This window comes from Balearica regulorum, chromosome 3 (genome assembly GCF_011004875.1).
Source record: "Balearica regulorum gibbericeps isolate bBalReg1 chromosome 3, bBalReg1.pri, whole genome shotgun sequence".
Lineage (NCBI taxonomy): Eukaryota > Metazoa > Chordata > Aves > Gruiformes > Gruidae > Balearica > Balearica regulorum.
This window is the reverse complement of record NC_046186.1, coordinates 49,363,503-49,382,873: the sequence shown is the minus strand read 5'-3', so window position 1 is coordinate 49,382,873 and position 19,371 is coordinate 49,363,503. Positions and strand designations below refer to the sequence as shown.

Sequence of the window (19,371 nt, the reverse complement as noted above, 5' to 3'; positions counted from 1 at the left end):
CCTCTCATATGCGTGCCCGATCGGCTACCCTAAGGCAAGTGGTACTTATGCAAGAGCTGAGGATCATTTCTTCTCAAACCAGCCAACACGGTTTCATGGCTGAAGTACGAGGACCAATGATCCATGTAACAGCTTAATAACATTAATGTGACTAGAAGGACATGTCTTACCTAGCAGAATACCTAACCCCTTTTTTTTCCAAAACATAAAGCTACTTAAAAGGCAGTGGCAGTGTGAAAGGAGTATAGGAGAAGGGCAGTGAAGTGGCCCCAACTAGAGGCTCTTGGTCATTTCATCCTTTACCATTTTCCTGCCATGTTCCTGCCTGTCTACAAAAGACAGTATTGGAAGGTTTACTATATTCACATCTCCATGTACAAAAATCTAATCTGTAACAGGCACTGTCCTGTCTTATGCTGCCAGATCAGATATACCAAAACTACCTCCTTTATGGTGACAATGCCTGGGCAAAGGAGGACTGTGCAAGAGGAAAGCATGAAAGAGGGACCCTTAGGTACTTGCTATGTAGGTCATGCCCCCAGGCACAGTAGGAGTAGCAGTGGGGTGAAAAGCAACGCTAATGTTAAGAAGGGGTATACATTCAGCAACTGCATGAATTGCTGTAGGTACAGAAATCGCTATGTCTGCTGGGAACCAGAGGGAGACACCAAGGTAGCATTTTCCACCTGAGGTGCTGCTCTCTGGGCAGGAGCATCTGAGGTCCCCCTGCCTCCCGAGGCATCTCCAGGGGGTGTACGTCTGCAATAAGCAGCTGCTACGCAATTGTTTATCGCTGTTATGGCTGTTCTGGTTTATGCACTGGAATGGGATTATCCAGGGGTTTTAGGTGATTGGGCTGGGATGACGACTAGCTGGCTGAGACTCAAGCCAGCCAAAACAGAGATCACCCGAGAGGTGCAGAAGGCGGGTGGGGGTGGAGACAACAGGAAGGATAAGCCTGTATCAGCCCTTCCACCCAACAGTACAGCCTTTTATACACAAATCAAGTTTGCAGCGCAGAGGTCTTGTCAGAGACAAAGCTGATACTACACTACAGCCACATCAAAGAGCCTTTTTTCTCTGTCTGCGCTTGGTAAAGAGCGTGCGACCTCTTATTTCAGATGTGGATTTCTGACATTTACCATATTCTGGTCACCTCTAGAACAGGCTACTGTCGTGGCTTTACTTGCTCGGGTCCTTCAGCTTACTCAGAAGCTGAAGTGAAATCCAACACACAACAGCCTTAAATGTGGCTTTATGATTATTTATGCATGAAGGTTTGCAGGTTGAATGCAATGCAATGGTATGGGGTTTTAACTGTAAATGCTTTCAGTTTCCCCAAGATATGTGTCTGCCTATCTTGCCACAATAGAATTTAATGACACTATATGTCCGCATAAGATGACTGATATGCAAGAAACAGCATGATCTAAATGCTAATCTTCAGTTTGTAATCAATTCACTGGGGAGAGAGACTTCTCCTCTTGAGATGTCTTTTGCTATTTTTGTACTCTTCTTGCAATTCTTCTTGATTTTGTTTAGTTATTGAGACTGTTGGCTTTATATTTCTTAGTAGAGATAAATTTTACATTAAATATAACCAGGCAGAAAGAGGACTGTTAGTCTGTGCATCTCTAAAGTAATCACAGAATCATAGAATGGTTTGGGTTGGAAGGGACCTCAAAGATCATCTAGTTCCAACCCCCCTGCTGCGGGCAGGGACACCCTCCACTAGACCACATTGCCCAAAGCCCCATCCAACCTGGTCTTAAACACTTCCAGGGAGGGGGCCTCCACAACCTCTCTGGGCAACCTGTGCCAGTACCTCACCACTCTAACAGTAAAGAATTTCTTTCTAACATCTAACCTAAATCAACCCTCCTTCAGCTTAAACCCATTACCCCTTGTCCTGTCACTACCCTCCCTGATAAACAGTCCCTCACCAGCTTTCCTGTAGGTCCCCTTCAGATACTGGTAAGCCACAAATAATACACACAAACCTCTTATGATCTGTCAGGCACTGAATAGTGCAATTCAGTACTCTGAATTCAGTGGTTATACTGTATATACCCATTATATACAAAAGTTATACTGTATGATCATACAACTTTCACAGTTCTCTCTGCAGTGAGATGAGATGCAGTAAGATAACCACTTCTCACACAAAATTCATGCCTAGGAATTATGCCTATTTAAATATACAAAGCTACATCACAGTCCCCAGGACACATCTCACTGAAAAGCAAACTCAACATTTCTCCTAATATAAAATAATTTAGAAGATATTACCTCTACCACCATAAAATGTTTTTTTCTCTTTCATCATCATTCTAAAATGGAGAGTGCTGAAAAATTTAGGTTTTCTGAGAGGAGTTTGCCAAAACACAACAGTTTACAAACTTCTAAGTTTAGTAAACATGCTTGTGGAAACAAATACCTCTGCGATGTTTCCAGTGGAAATGGTGCAGCAAGGTGCTGGTGTATGAGGACTAGAAAGTGAGAGAGGATTTAAAATGAACAACTTCAGTGAGATGTTCTCAATTGAAAAACACCTGGGAAATAAGCTAAAAGCCTAAGTAACTAAAGAAGTAACAAACTTTTTATTCTGAGAAGAAATACACTTTTGTAAAATAGATATGCAGTGTACTACTAATTCTAATTTACTACTAGCTCCGAATGCACGTTAAGTATCTGCTCTTGCCAAGCTGACCAGTGCTGAGTGCAGCAGTATAAACAAGTTTACTTTTTCAAGTCAGGAGACGTTCTGCTATGTTGCTTCCCTTTATTTTTTTCCAAACTCTGGAAAGTTTGCTTTAGTAACTTCAAGCCACACTGAGATACCAGACGTTCTACTACTCAGATCCAAGAAAGAGACATCGAAAAGGGGGTGGAGGGGAGGAGAATTGTCTCAAAACCAGTTAAGAAGGCAGGAGGGTTTTTTTTTCCTGCACAGTGAAAAAGTTTTGTTTTGGGACGAATGAAGAATGTTAAGCAATGTGAAACAAAACATGTCTCATCAAGGGTTTCCAAAGAAAATTTGTGTATTTTAAAAAAAAAAAAAGTGTTTTATTTTGAAAGGGACATTCTGAGATGCTGCGCTTTGAGAATGATTAAAGAAATTAAAAGCTTAAAAATGTTTCAACTGAAAACTCTCCAACTCATAACCAGAACAACAAATTGAACTCATAACCAGCCAAGTCAATTGCTTTGCTTTCCAGAACAGCACATTTTGGCAAACAAAGTATTAGTCACGAAAACCTCTTTTACCGAACTCTAACTAAAGAGCACAGGACTGTTTCCCCAAATTTAAGGGATAAAAGAGCTGCTGTGACTAGGTTCAGATCGCAGTATGCCTCTCTGGTTTCCAAAGGCAGCCAGTGTTCTGCACAGCTCCAACTACACCTTATTTTCCCTCCCCTCACTCTGGAGATAGCATAGCCAAGAGATAAGGGAGAGGCACGGAAATCCCCCCGCCCCCGCCAGGGGAGGAAGGCTGGAGGGAGAGGAAGCATGCCGGGAATTTCCTCCACACGAGGTGAATTTCCTGGGAGCTGTGCAGGCCAGGGCATTTGCACGAAAAGTCATATCCAACTGCGGCAGAACACACTATTGGCCTTATTTCCATGAAGAGGAACCGGTAACGTCACTGCATCAATCAAATCTGGCTTGCGACGTACTTAAGCCACAATGTGAGTTACTAAGTTACCTAATTTTCTTGCGTACTTCTCGAGTTATCTTCCCCCAGCACCCTCAACATACGTAACTTCAAACCACTGGCCAGGTAACCTCACTGATCACGGCTGCTTCTTGATCTCTCTCTGCCTAAACACACACCACCCCTGACACCAATTTTTTAAAGCTACACTTACATAGGAGTCTCCTCCAGGTTGAGAGCTGAGGACTATTATCACTGGCCTCCTATTTTTTCCACCTGTTTTAATTCATGACAGGACTTTACCACTACACTTACTTTAGTACCTCTGTGAAAGATTGTATCAAAAGAATATCCAACGGTTTCAATTTTTGTTTTCATACATTTCTTTTCCTCTATTTTTCCTCCAGGAGAATCCAGAACACCCACCTTACAAAACCCATGCTACTACTCAGTGTCTATTACACTTCCTCCTTTGACTTACTAGTCACCATCAGTTAGCGGGAGCAGAGATTCATTGTGCTGCTGAATAATTCTTAGGAACATTCTTTATGAATCTTAGGGGAAAAATGTGTAATATATTAAAAGTCTTTTGCTCCCTGTGTTAATGTTTTACAGGAGAACTGAAGGTTACTGTTCTTACACCTACCATTTAAGTCGCTCTTCACTTTCTGTAGAAGTCTCCACAAAAAAAAAAAAAAAAAAAAAAAAATTTCAAACTCTTGGATATCTGTTTCAACGTAAAGCTTTTTCATTTCATTCTTTGGGGGAAGGAAAAAAGGGAAATTGGTTGCCTTTTTCCAGTTCCTCAACTTCATAAGTGACATCTCAGAGCATCCCTTTCAAAATAGAACTTCATAACTGGCAGTGAGTAACTCCTGGATGGTTATTTCCCTCCATCATCCACTGTGGTGAAGCTGACACAGTAATTCCTAGCATACAGTTGCTAGGAAAACCCCCATGGTGTGTTAATTTTTATTATACAGTGCTAAAAGGATGTTCAACTGCGGCTAAGGAGGTATCACCTAAAGTATATTATAGCTTTGAGAGTATGAACGATCCCACCCTTTAAACCAGTACCTCTGACAGAAGATGCCACAGGAGGGGTGCCCGTACTGAACAGTAACTCCGTCTGCCTGAGCTGAGTGCATACCTCTACTGCATCAACAGCTGCACGACATACAAAAAATACTTGCCTTTACTGTGGGACACTCCATCACAAATGCACCTGCACTTTTAAGCTCTGTCGAACAAATGACAGCAAACATTTAAACTGTACCTTTCCCATTTTGAGGACAGCCAGAGTTATCGGAGTATAAACCTGCTGATGACTGCAGAGCTAACATCAGCACTCCACCATGCAAAGAAAAGTGAGCGAAAACAAACTTTCGCGGATTTTCAGCATATAAAGTTGTTGCAAGAGGTGCCAAAAGAAATCGTTTGGAGCCGAACGGTTGGTTTGATGGCTCCGCTAATTACAGGCCAGGGCTGTTCCTGCTGCGCTGCAGAGGGCCAAGGCTTGTTGTCAGGCAGACAGATTAGCCACTGGTGCCCATTAAGACCACCGCTTGAGTGTAGACAGAGACGTGGAAGGAAACATAAGAAGGCGGCATGTGCATAACCAAACAGGCTACCTTGCTGAAAAGAAACCCCCTAAAGCCACATTCTGCTTCATTAGCACATGAAAATAAGGTAATTGAATACTTCATTCTCCCATCCAGAGCCAAGATCCATCACTCATGGAAATGGAGTTTTGATAAGGTGGGGTGTTTAAATGAGGCAGAAAGAGGCTTTGAGTGTGTGTTACTTTGTTTATCTGAGAGAAATCCCACTTATATTTAAGGGAAAAAGACATAAAAATCACTTTATCCTATGAAACACTGGAACAGAACAAAGCCCCTCTGAGGATGAAACTTAAACAAACCCATTTTAACAGTATTCTGAGGACAGAAGGCATTTTGCTTGTTGCTGCATTTAGCTTTTTATCAAAATCCACCTTTCTGTCTAGAGTTTTTTTTCCCACCTCCTCTCCTTGAACTCTCCGTCTCGCTAGCTATTTTTGCTGGGTTTTAACATCACATATATCGAGAGACGAAAACTTAAGCAATTGGCAGGACAAGGTATTTTAATCAGACTTTTGCTGTTCTTTTTTTGTTACGCATGTCATACACTCAGATTTTGGGGATTTGATTGTTTTTTAACACTTCAGCTGATGACCAAAATAAGAAAATAAATTTAATAAAAGATTTATCATTCCTGATTCCAGACTCAGACAGTTTGCTTTAGTTCCTTAGCCTTGTTTTAGGGAAAACAAAACAGGGAAGATAAAAAATTCTGCTATTTAAAAGGCAAAAACATGAGCAGAGAGTGGTTTATCTTCTTTAGCAAGCTAAACAGCAACAAACTCATTTTCTCCCACTGGCTGATCACCTTAAGTATGAAGTACAGTGAGTGGCATTTCCTCCAGAAAAAAATATTTACGTAAATACTGCAAATAGACTCCTTGCCTCAGCCAAAAATGCCTGCTATGGTATTGCCAAGTCTTTTGCAGAAAGCAGGACAGATGCACCCTTGTTCCTTGGGTTTAAATTAAAGTGGTATAGTTTCCTCGTTTGGCAATTATTATGCTGATATATTATCTCCGAACATAAAGAAAAATAATATGACAATACAGACCAGCTCTCAGTCACTGGCAACCACAAAGATTTTGGTAACATTTAAAACAAACACCCCCAGGCCCTTAAAAAGCGATGCATAAAAGGTCCCAGCTTTCGTCTTGCCCTCCCATGTGTACAGACATGTGATAAAACAGTGACAAGGCCTTCCTGCTTAGGAATATGTGTAATAACCACAGTGCTAGCAGAGAGCTGCATTTTTGCAACACTTTCAAGGTAACTAAACCGGGTTGGTGCTAGGGCCGTGCTACCGTTCCCCCTTGTCCAGGCTGGCTGCTCGCACCGTATCTTTGCTGCTGGCGATGGAGCACGTCCGCTCCCGTGAAAAGCCAGTTAGTTCACAGAGATAACCCTGCAGAAAGCTACTTGATTTTCTGCATCTTAGTCTGCAGGTTGAGGGCTGTAAGGTGGCTTGTATGTCATCAGCTGCGAGCCAGCTCTAGAGCGAGGGAGAAGGCAGGAACTGGAAGGCAAGAGAGATCTTAAACTGTTGAGGACCTGCACCTTTTGGAACAATGCCACTTTGGCCAAATAACCAAAGATGGACTAGAGGTGAACCTGAATGGCTGGGGCAGGGTCCAGTAGGTAAACATTTACCACCCCTGCTCGTAGCCAATGTAACAGTGGGAAAATTAAACAGGTTAGCATCTGAAGGCAAACATCCTTCAGACCGAAGCTCCAGGAAGCGATCTTTAAGGTAACTAGGTCCTACCACATAGACCAGCACCACCTTATGCAAGTCACAATTACATAGCTTGCCAACCCAAAAAAATAGAGGGCTGACACAGCAAGCATTACAGTACCCCTGGCTGACAAGCGACCACGCTGCTGCTTTCCAAAGAAGCGGCGGGCAAGCAAAGGAGAAGCTGGGCTGAAGGCTTCACTGCGAGGGAATTACAACAATCCAGCCTCGTGATCATAGTAGCACGTGCTGCTGCTGCAGCACAGCTGCCATAGGCAACAGCAGGGCTGGTAACCCTTTTTTTGTGCTGGTGGCTGAATAGACCTTCTAAGCAAAATTAGCAGGCCACGAATTAACACCCCCTTTAGTGCCTGCCAAAAAAAAGCAAAAATAAAATAAAACCATGTGGCCGAGGGTTGTGTGAAATGGTGTCACAGGCCTTACTGCATATTTTCCCCACCCTTCGACTGGAAGAACACACTGTGAAAACTGCAACTAAAGCAAACATTTGCAAATTATACCCAGCTTGTGATTTTCTGTGGAATAAATCCGGATAAAGCAAAATGAGGACTTGATCTGACTGTCTATCTCGGAAAGAATATCTTAAATCAAACTGTCCAAACAACAGTCTTTATCGCCTAATAAGATACTAATTTCCCAAGCCTGAGTACAGTAAGCAAACAATGTGCCCCAGGAATTCATCCAGAGCAAACTGGAGCTGCAGAGCCCACAGGGAAAGAGAAAAATGTGTATTATCAAAGCACTAATAACTTTCCACAACATGTTGAGAAAAGATTGCAAGAGGTCTTACACGCATTGAGCACGGACAGCAAGCTCGATGACCACAGTTGCCCAACACCCCTGGCTTACTACTTCTTACCAAACGTGCCCCAAAATCAGACACACGAGTAGTTTCCCTTAGGCCATGTCTACACTCAGATTTTCATGTAAAATTCTCACAGTGCTGCTGCTGGCTTTGTTGAGCCAATGGAAAATTCCTCCTGAGATTCCCTGTTGCTGACAAAGCCCCAGTGCTGAAGCAACATGATAAATTACATCATAAGCTGCCAAGACGTTTATCATGACCAAAATGTTAATGCAACAGAAGCAGAAAACCACTGAAGACTCTGGTGAGGGCAGTTTTGACTCTCATGTAAAACACCTTTATTATACAGAAATCAAGTAGAATGTGTCACAGAAGCAAGTAAAAATTTGACAGTGAGAGTCTCTCTACCTTAATAAAAAAGCTAGTATTTCTGATTTAAGCAAATTGAGTTAAAGAAGAGGAGAATTACTGCCAGGTGTAATAGCATAAATTATTATGACTCAAGTATGTACCAGCAGAAATCCCACATAACCTACATAAAAAGAAAGCAAGCATAGTTCTACTTATTCTGCATATCTAGAATTAAATATTTTTCTTTTTCTTTTTTTTTTTTTTTAACTGTGCTTAACATTAGAGGAAGATTTAACAGGTGTCATTGTTTCTCCCAGGTGTAATAATCTTTTTCATTTGCCCTTGTGAGAAAAGAAAAGCCATTTGATGAGCAGGCTGAACGTGATGATTAATTAAACAATTTCCAGGGCCTGGGGGATCTTCCTCCATTTGGGATACATTTTCCTTAGCTGTAAGCAAGCTGGAAGGCAAGAGACAGACTCCTCCTCAGCTTTTTGTTTTGGCTGGCATGTAGTTGGAAAGGGTGGAAGATGCTTAAGCTGGTATGTGTTTGTAGAGATGAAGATGTTTCTCAGCTTACTTGTCAGCCTTTCTGGCATCAGTTACCCAGGAGTAACACTCAGAACACAATGGGGGTTTTTTTAAGTATTTGTGACAATATCCCAGTGCCATCCAATGCAAAATTGGGTATCAGTTCTGATATTTAAGCAGCAGCACTTGGTGATAGTTATTTATTCTTTTGGTCAGAGACGTGAATCTGCCATTTTTTGAACTGACTATCCACATGCACAAAGTGAACCCCTGAAAATAAGTCACCTCATCGAAGCAGGCTCATGAGTGATTTTCTAGTGAAAACTTGCAAACAACAAGCAAGAGGACAGGTCAGAGTTGGTAAGACATGTGGCCCCTTTCCCTTTTTCTTACTACAGCAACACCTAGGGGACCTTTGATCTGAATGTCAGTGATGAAAATACACAAACAGACACTCTCTTATTATATACTCACAGGTGTACATTCCTAAAACTGTTACATTCCATTACTTTCAGCTGTGCTGGAAAACAATACCTTCAGAAGTTGACCCCTTCTCTGATTGCACCAGTATCCAAGTACAAAGCATCACAGCAAGCATGGTATTCTAAACACTGGCAATGATCATGCCAACAAATTCAAGCAGCACGTAGAAGGACAGGACCAAAGAGCTGGCTGCCGTTCGTCCCTGTTACTTACGCTGTGCACCGCTTTACAACTCGCAGAGAAAGGATGCTTCTCGTGCTCAGCAGAAACGCTTCTGGGCCAGGCAGCTGGAGATCTGATGGTGAGAAGCCTGGATTTAAGGCTAACTCAACTTGATTTTGCCAGTGCAGCAAGAATTAGAAATCTTATTGAAATAGATACAGCCCCTGTGGATGTTCAGATCACTCCCCGTAACAGCATGCAACAGATCATTTGTTTGGGCTATGTAAAAGCACATCCTATCCTTGTAGGAATAATGTTCCTACTTTTTAAAAATCAATCTCCAGCTTTGGTAGCTTAACACAGGAGGCAGTGCTCTTCTTCTGTCAAAAATATGCCAGTATACTTCAGTAACTGGAAAGGAGGAAAAAAGCATTGAGGAATTTTTCCTTTTTTCTCTCCGATTGTTCTGCCCGTCGTTTATCAGCAGGCTGGTACTGCATCTCCTTTTGTTAGAAAATTAAAAGTTGAACTACAAGCATAAAAGCCACCATGAACCATGCAATAACCTTCAGGCATTTTAAGAGCAGCAGAGGTTAGAAGGGCAGCTCCTGACTCTAAACAGCACCTATTGTTTCTCTTTCTTCTTGAATAACAAAAGCAGAGCTGAAAGCTATTTACCTGGTTTTACCTCAGTCAGATCTCATTTCCCCCTTTATTTTCAGTAGATGATCTTATCAAATAGTGTCATTTCTAACAATTGCTTTGATCAGATATATTTTTTCTGGTTGTTTTTTTTTTTTTCCCCCTCATTGCTAAGTTCTATAATAGATGCCTCAGCATACGAAGTCACAGCAGAAGAGCACTTAGAAGCCTTGAGGATTCTGTCAATGCATATTTAAATTAAGGGTAACTATTTTTAAGCTTATAGGTTAATATGCTTTCAGTTTGAAATCGTGACGGCCAACTTACAGTACAAGGCTCTGATTTTGCGAACACTCCCACGCGAACAACTTTCTGTCTGCATCGTCCCATGTGTTCCCCTCCCGCTGCAATCAGATTCATAGAACTGGACACTTAACTTGCGCAAACACGACTGCAGAGCAAGGGTGGAAGGAGAAAACGCCCGATCGGCCAAACTTTTGGGTGTTCTGCTATTCAATGTAGTGTGTCCAATATTACTCAAATTGTTTACAATGCAGAAACAAAAAAAAAAAAAAAAAGTTTGATTTCAAAACAAAAACCTTACATGAGTAGGCATCATGCAGAGTTTTTGTGACTGGCCGTGAGTGATCTGTAGTTAATATATAAAATCCTCTGAGATCTAGCCTTAAAAAATCCTCACTACAGACAAAAGCAATCCTCAATATAGAATTTCTTCAACTGTTTTACAATATTTATAAAACTTCAAAAGAAAAATCTTTTGGGGGTTTTGGGGGTTTTTCTCTTTAGGAATAAAGTTCACACAATAACAATCATTTCTAGCTTTACTGAGCTTCGTTTTAAAAATTATCTTATCTTCTTTTTTTACTTTCTTTAAATCACTTCCCCACATCCACCTCTTGTCTTTCATACACTTCTGCAATTTCTTTAAAAACATTAAAAAAAAATTACTTGAAAAATATGTAACAGAAATCATTCTCCAATCCATAAACCGGTGTTATAATCTCAAGGAAATGAACGGAGAAATTATTTTGGTTTAGCTTTAAATTAATGCCAGCGAAGTATTTGCAACCCTAAAACCACCATTAGGCATAGCAAATTACAATGCAAGTTTATGGCATTTGATTCTTCATCATTAGCTGAAGTTTGTAAATAACATACAGAAGTTTAAGAAAAACATTAAAACCAGTGAAATAACAGGACTTCCCTCTCCTATGAAAGCATCTTATAAAATTGTATTTTTAGGAAATAATTGGATAAAAATCTAGATGTTCAATTTTCCTTACCATAACATGCTATCTATGAAATCTGACTTCACTGAATGTTACATTAGCAGGACCAGGCTCTCAAGTCAGTATTATATCAGATCCTCAGCCGCTATAAACTGTTATAACTCAACTGGAGCTGATGTCCCACCAGGACTAATTTAAGACCTGCAAAGTGTTTCTGATAGTAAAATAGATACCAAAAAAAAAGGAAAAAAAAAAGACTGAAAACATGTCTTCTTGCACAAGCTGGAAGTATATTGAGGAATCACACATTTTTGAAAATGGTTAACTCTTACAACCTGACAGTCGAGTTTAGAGTTTTGTTAGAACATTTTCACTTTCTGCAAAGACTGTATCACCGACAGAAAATAAAATCAAGACAGGCTCTGAAACGTGCTTTATTTTTTGGCATCAATTCTTGCCCTTTCGCAGCCCCATTTCCATCCAAAATTTTTCCTAACTACAAACAAAAAGGAAATCGACATCTGAGCGCCTGTAAGAACTAAAATTATTGCATATATTATTGGTTTTCTATGTATCTTTATTGAGTCACTTGAAATGTTGTAATTACATATATTTCCTGCTTTAATAAAATGTTGCTGAAAGGTTTAGTTACTACGGTCCTTTATAGCTCTGGAAGAACTGGCAAGCTGGAAAGAGGAAAGTAACTTTCCAGTCAGTTCAAAGGAAACGGAGTATGCTCGTTTCCACTTGCAGAATCCACTCTTTATCAGGCTTTACAGACATTTCTATGCGACCTTCTGCAGTGCAGCATCTGGGCACAATATTTTCATCTTATTACTTTTTTTTTTCCACTGAAGATTATTAGTTTATAAAGCTCAGGAAAAACTGGGTATAGGGTGAGACGATGTTTGAGCAAAAATGTATGATTAGGCAGTTAATCACGTTGTCCCCATAGCTGGGGGGAGAAGGGGGTGAGGATGTTAGGATTTATAATTTCTCTATTGCTTCCAAATCTAAACACACACACAGTCACAAGTATCCCAGCTTTCTTCAAAACCATCAATTTTGGGCAGTCATCTAACAAACTCGATTACTTTTCTGCATTACTTAATAAAGCAAGTTTTGTTAAAAATATTTATGCTGAAATTCTAAAAATGGCATTATGCTTCAATAGGAAAGAATAAGGTTTAGCTTGAACTTTTGAAAACAAGTGGCACTCTACTCAAACACAGTTTTCCCACGCCTAACAAAAACTAGTTTACTAACACTGCCTTCAAAAATGTTTATTAGACGCTTGGAAGATAAAGCAAATTCATTTATTTCTCCTCTTTACTGCCCAAATGTCATTTGAGTCTTCCCACCACACAAGATGTACACACTCAGCATTTTCAATTACTTCATATGGATGATGCAGTTTAGTAACTAAAACATTAAGACACTTGGCAGACACAATAGAATTATTCTGGGAAATAGATGTGGGGGGTAATGTTTCTAAACTTCTTCACATGACACAAATTGCTAGTAAGAGGCTTACTAACAACCTTTAATCACAAATACAGTATGATCAGGAAGCTACTTGCAATACACCTGCATGTGGCAAGCTAGACAAGACTGGAGTGTTTCTGAATATAATGACACTCCTTTTCAGGAGTAATTTTGAGGAGGACAGCTACCTTCACAGGCTTGAAGGAGAGACTAGAGCATATATAACTAATAAAGCATGTATTCACGCAAAAGAAAAGCCACCAAAGGCTTAAAGGAGGAGGAAAGTAAGGAAACGTTCTCCCATCTTCATTCCACATTTCTGGAATGTGGGCAGATCATAGTAAAAGTTTAAGTGGCAAGAAGATTAAAGGAAAACTCTTAAAGCCAAAAAGGACGCTCACATCATCTGGTGTAATTCAGCCGTGTCTCTACAGACTTCAGTGGAGATACACTGATTTACGCCAGTTGATGTTTTGGCCCGACAGCTTCACAGAAGATACTATCGATTAAATGTGTGTTCTATTTCGATTAAAAGCTTCTCAGCCGTCAGAGCACATCTTGCCCCAGCTGGAAGCCACTCTGGCATTTTTCTTTTTGCTAGAAAGTACCCTATAGGCAAATTCCAAAATAATAATAATTTTTTAAAAAGTCTACATAAATTGTCAACTACTGTTTGTTATTATTTATCATTTTTTGGCGCACACAGACATGCCAGGCACTTTACAGAAAATACTTCGAAGACAATTCCCTGCCCTGCAGAGCTTAAAAGACAAGGGCTAGCCCATTCTGCAAACACAGGGCACTGCTTTACCAAAAATTATTCCAATTACTTCAGTGGCATTCCTCACAGTAGTAAGATTGTGCTTATTACTCATGCTAGCATTTTCAGGTCTTAAGTGATGAACATGGCAAACAAGGGAGGATAAAAGAGAAAGAGATTATACAGAGAAATGGTTCAGATGCGCTGCATATGTAAATCTTTCTGAACCTGAACACTTTTTCTGTGCATTTAACGTGCTCAGTTTTCACCAACCCTCCCCCCCCCCGACAAGTCTTCAAGGCCTTATCTTTCAAAATGTCATTATGAAAGTACATGATGTTTAGCATGTGGTTTCTAATGTAATACATTGCTAATGAAGAGATCCTTAGCATTGGTTTTAATAAGAAAGAGGAATCGGGAACGGTGGCAACAATTCTTGAAGAGTAACACCCATATGGTTTCAAGCACAGCCACCCAGCCCTGCACGAAGCAGTGCAACTGCAAACCCTGACAAGCCTTCTGCACAGCCTTCAAAGCAAAAAGAAAAGTGGAACATGAGGCCAACTGTGAAACTGAAAGAGCTATCAGGTTTGAGGAGGGCTGCAGGGAAAAAACTCATAAATTACAAGGCTTAACAATGAAGATCACTTTTAAGTTCACATCCTGAGTATCGGAAAGGCACTATCATAATTTCAGAGCATCCTAAAAGGAGGAGTGAACTATCAACTATCAAAAAGCGTTTCTGGAAATGCTGTGCCTTCACGTCATTGAGTATCTTTCCAAATGTTACTTGGAACCAATGAATATTTAATTTTAATGAATAGGGCAGATCCATCCTGTCGAGGAATAACTGAAATTAACGCATCTAAAATATAGTGAATATATAAATAAAGGCACATTCCCCTCTTTGCCTCATTCTCTGGGCCATAGGAGTTTCATGATAAGATTTCAGTACTTCTTGGGTCTTTCACTTTTACAAAAGCTAACACTTAAATAACTTTTGTTGTGGCTATAGTATGATTGGTGACACATAAAATGAAAAAAAAAGTCTGTCAAACTTCATTTGTACAAGGCTTTTAGTAAAGTAATTGACAATTTTTATTATTTATCTATTGTTACTTTTAAGACATAGGCAGAACCTAGTCTCAAAGGAATGAATTTTGCAAACAAAGCCACAAGAAATCAAATCTGTAACATCAGACAATCTGAATTAATGTATTAATTTTCAAAAATACAATCTTGACAATTAAAAGCAGCATTTCCAAACTTATCAGTTAAGCACACAGCACTGTCTTTCAATCACAGCCACAAGACATGAAATACATTATTATTAAGCGCTTTAGCAAGCTCTTAACAGCTGCTGAGAACATGAGCATTTCTACGGCTTTTGGCAAGATTTACCAGGTTTGGAAATCAGGAAGATGAGACCTAGCAAAGATATTTTTAGGATCAAATATCTGAAAAAATAAAAACCATAATCTAAGCAATCATACATACAATTTGCAGTCAAACTGCCAATTGTACTACTCTGCCTCTTCTTCTTAGTTTCATAGTATGTCGTAATCTTTTAATTCTACAAGGGGAACAGTCAGTGTGAGTACTACAGGTACAAAAAAAAGTTTAAAAATCCCACTGTGAAAATGCCTACTGTTTGCCAGTATGCATACTTCTGAAATTATATTAGCTGCTTTTAAAGGTTACCTATTTCAAATTGAAACTGATGGAACAATCATTTTCACTTCCATCCAAAATACTTTACTGGAATTTAATTGTTTGAATTTGTTAGACATATTATACTGGCTTACCTACTTTATGTAAAATTATTTCCTCTTTTGAAGTGTTTGAAGGATGCAGTGTCCCACATAAATTTATTACTACAGAAAAACTTCAGAAAATGACACCGCTAGCAGTAGAATCTGTGGTAACACTTTAGCATTAGAAATTCCTTCAGATAATCTAATTGGCTCTTATTTGCCTGAAAGAAATCACATATTTAGAGAGGTATATTTTGCAAATTCTTATAGTTCATCTGGAATTAGCATTTAATATTTATCAATCAAAGCAAACCGGAGTTCATCTGAACAGGAGAGCTAGGGCTCAAGTTAATTTGTCATCCATGATTATCACTTGGAAGTTCACTGAGTTTATTAAAGACAACTACTGTGTGATAAGGACAGTAGAGACACTATTAACCATGTCATTTAAATTGCTTGAGTTGGCATCGTGCCCAAGTGCTTCAGATCAGTATATCAACACACTTGTTGCTGGCAGGGACTCGCTTAAAGGGGGGGGAAGAGGAACTCCCTCAGAACTGAGTGTGCTGTACAGATTTCTACAGTAACTGATGAGCATAAGTAGCATTATTTGGCCTTTGTATTTTTGATTACTGGACAAGAGAATGACAAAATAATGACAATCAAGTGAAACACTGTTCTTCCTGAGGAAAAAAAAAATCGGGAAAGCATTTTTACAATTTTCAATTGAATTACTTGCATTTGCATTTACTGGAACAGCATTTTTTGCTTGTAACTCCAACGCTGACAAACTAACAAAGACAACACCCCCTCTAATCACTTGCTCTGCCAAATTTTATGATCCCGTATCTCTCCCACCCTTGCCTCCTCCCCAAGATCTCCTGCTTTCACTTCATTAAGCCTGGAGGAAGGAGAAAAGTTTTGGTGACTGGACACAGTTTATTTTCAGAAGCAGTAGGAGTCATTTTATTTCACTTCAGACAGGAATCGTGCCACAAAGTAACATAACAAGACACTTGGGAAAGCTGCAATTAAGAAGGTACAAGGATATTTTTTTTCCCCAATTCATACCGAAATTAATACTAACATCTTTGCTGGAAACAACCTACATGTTAAGTTAGGCATATTACTTCCACGCGTAGAAAACAGTCGCAACAGAAACTTTTTTCATTGTACTCTTCGTCTCCCGTTTTCCTAAGCTATGTCCTGATTAAGAAAAGAAAGAGTATCCCTTTTTTGGAAGGGAGGAATTCATCAGCTTAACAAGCATCCCGGTGCATAAAAGCAGCTTATTTGTTTGCTAAAAAAAACCACTGTGCTTCCCAATATCCACACCATGGCCCGCAACAGCTCAGCATTCTCCTATTTATCACTTCCCAGCACGAGTGTGCTGGCACTGTGGGCCTGACCAGAAGGCAAATAACTCAGGTACGCACAGTACGTGGCCCCGGAGGATAGAATTGGTGGGGAAAAGGCTCTCTTACCTTCCACAAATCGTCCTCCGGCGTCTTCAAGTGAATGATCTGGAAACACAAAACCAAAACCCCCTGAAGTAACAGCACAACCCGCAGCCAGCCCCGCTGCTTTGCCGTCCCCCCACCCACCCTCCAGACCACTTTCCCACCGCTTGCACTACAAACAGCAACTTTCCCGTGGCATTTATTTTTTACTGGTGAGCCATAAAATCGCCTGCTTGTCCAATTAATGTGAGCATCATCGTTTTCATTTACCTTTCACCATCTCCAAGGAAGGAAAGCGGAGGGGAGAAAACAGAAAAGCAAATGCATAAAAGAAGCTTCAGAAACACAAGTTTCAACTCATTTACGATCCCAGATAAAGGTTAATAGTTAAACTCTTTCCTCTCCCTCCCACCCTCACAATTATTGATGCCCTTCAATAAATGAAATGGGTTTTTTTGTTCTCATTTACCAGAGGCTAGACAAACTGTCAACATCTCCACTTTATTTACGGGTTGAGCAAGAGCAGTTCCTCAAACATCAACATTTTTTACGTTAATCCTGGAGAGAATCCACTTCTCTAAAACTACAAAATTTGCCAACTTCTGTAGTATTTATTTTTAACGAACGAGAGCGAGAGCCTTGAGCTATCCTCCCTGCCCTCGGAGGAGGGGAAGGGGGAAAGCGCGGCTCCACTCTTCCAACTTTAAAGCCCTTTTCCCACTCAGCCCCTGGTCACTCTCCATCCACCCCCCCCCCACCCCACCCCCCCAAATCTCTCCTCTCCCGGTCCCCCACCTGCTCAACGTCCAGTGGGATTTCAAGGGAGGAAACAAAATCTGCCAAGTGGTTCCTTTCGGGCGATTTCTTCAACCCGTCTGGAGGTTTAAACCTGAAAAACAAACACCTCTATTGAATGCAAACTAAGCTTTGGGGGTTGCCGAGTTAATTCCTCGGCAGACAGCTACTCTCAGTGTCTGGTTACACAAACATACCTACAGACAGGTTGGAGAGAAGTCCCTTAGAAACCAAAGGGGGGAGATAAACCAAATCAAAATAGGCACAAAGGTTGGAGGCGGGGGGGGGGGGGGGGGGGGGGCTCGGACGGGCAGCGGGGTGGGCAGGCTGGAGAGGGAAGATACGCAGCAGGAGACAAGTTTAATATCGGGAAGGGACAGTGAGAGTTAAAGCAAGGGGCAGTCCGGGAAGGGGCAGAGACCCCAGAGGTCTCAACTGGGGATAGGGGGAAGTAAGAAGGTGTCCTTTTAGGTGGTGGTGATAACAAGTATTTATACACAGCCTAAATAAAGGAAGGAACAAACCCGGCCGGCCGCGGCGGCGGGGGTGAGGAGCGAGCTGCTCCGGGGGCGGGCGGCGGGGCCCGGCATCGGGTGTCACTGCGCACTGCCGCCCCGCGCCCTCCCCGCCGCGGGCGAGGCTGCCCTCCGCACCGGCACCTTGCCCGCCCGCACCCGGTCTAAAGAGCGGCTGCCCTGCCTAACCTGCCCCCCCGCCCGCCCCTCGCCACCGCCCCGCTTACCTGCCGCTGCCCCCGGGCGCCGCGGGCCGGCCGCGCCCGCCGGCCGTCGGCCCCTCGCCTCATCGCGCCGGGCACAAAGGGGTGGCGGGGCAGGGCCGCGCCGGGAGCCCCGGGAAGAGCGGTGATAAGAGTAACGGTGAGAGCAGTGACAGCCGCGGCGGCGGCGAGAAGGAAAATTAAAAATAATAATTAAAAGGAAAAAGAGGGAGACGACCACCCTAATAAGCCGCCGTTACCATGCCGGAGAGGCTAGTCCCTCCTCCCGAGGGCAGCGCTACGGGGCGCGCTGCTGCCCTGCCTGAGGGGGACGCGGCGGAGGGTAGGGGAGGGAAGGGGCAGCCGCCCGCCCTGCCCTGCCCTGCCCTGCCCTGCCTTGCCCCGCCGCCCTGCCCGGCCTCCCGCGCCGCCGCCGCCGCCTCCAGGGACGGGCGCGAGTGCGGCCGCGGAGGGAGGGAGGGAGACGCCGGCGGTGCGGAACCGCGGGGAGGGGAGAGGCGGCGCGGGGCCGCTCGGCGCTGCTGCCGTGGCGGGCGGGGCGGGGGGCACCGCAGCCGTTAGAAATCATACACCACCACCCCGATCCCCCCATCCCCCCCCCGCCGCCTCCCGTTAATCGCCCTCCGCAGCCCTGTGCGGCCGGGCTGCTTCCCGGCTGTCACATGGCTCCTGCCGCCACCCCCAAAGGGTTTCGGGAGTCGCTTCACTTTCACTTTGGCCCCGCCAAGGGGCTCCCGGGGGCCGCGGCGCCTTGACAGGAGCCCCCGGAGCGAGGGGCCTAGCCGCTGCCCAGCTCCTTGCCCCGCTCCAGAGGGGGCTGAGGGGCAGAGCGGAGCCCCCCCCTACACACACCTCTAGTCAGGGCGCGGGGCCGCGCAGGGGCAGCAGCCTCCCCTCAGGCCCGGCGGGGTGCGGGGACGCCCCTGGGCCCGCTGCGGGGGCGGCGGCAGTATCGGCTGTGCTCGGCCCAGCGCTGTCAGCCCTCCTCTCGCTGTTTTAAGTAGGGAAAGAAGAAGAACAAGGTAACTCCAGCTTCTTCTAGTGGGACTGATCTCGCATACATCCTGTCACTCCTCAACCTGCTTGGTCCCTTCACATCTAAAGGAGTTGGTGAAAATCCCTCT

At 42.8% G+C, this 19,371-nt stretch overlaps 1 protein-coding gene across 1 annotated transcript in view; it reads right to left on the bottom strand.

Moving 5' to 3' along the window:
* PRDM1 (PR/SET domain 1) overlaps positions 1-18,792 on the bottom strand; it is a 103,744-nt gene extending 84,952 nt beyond the window's left edge. Inside the window, exons 1-3 of the mRNA XM_075747805.1 lie at positions 18,251-18,792; positions 17,509-17,602; positions 16,738-16,776 (exon numbers count right to left, since the gene is read on the bottom strand). The gene's annotated coding sequence lies outside the window, so the exon portion shown is untranslated. The remainder of the gene's footprint in view (positions 1-16,737; positions 16,777-17,508; positions 17,603-18,250) is intronic.
* Between the last annotated feature and the right edge of the window lie 579 nt (positions 18,793-19,371).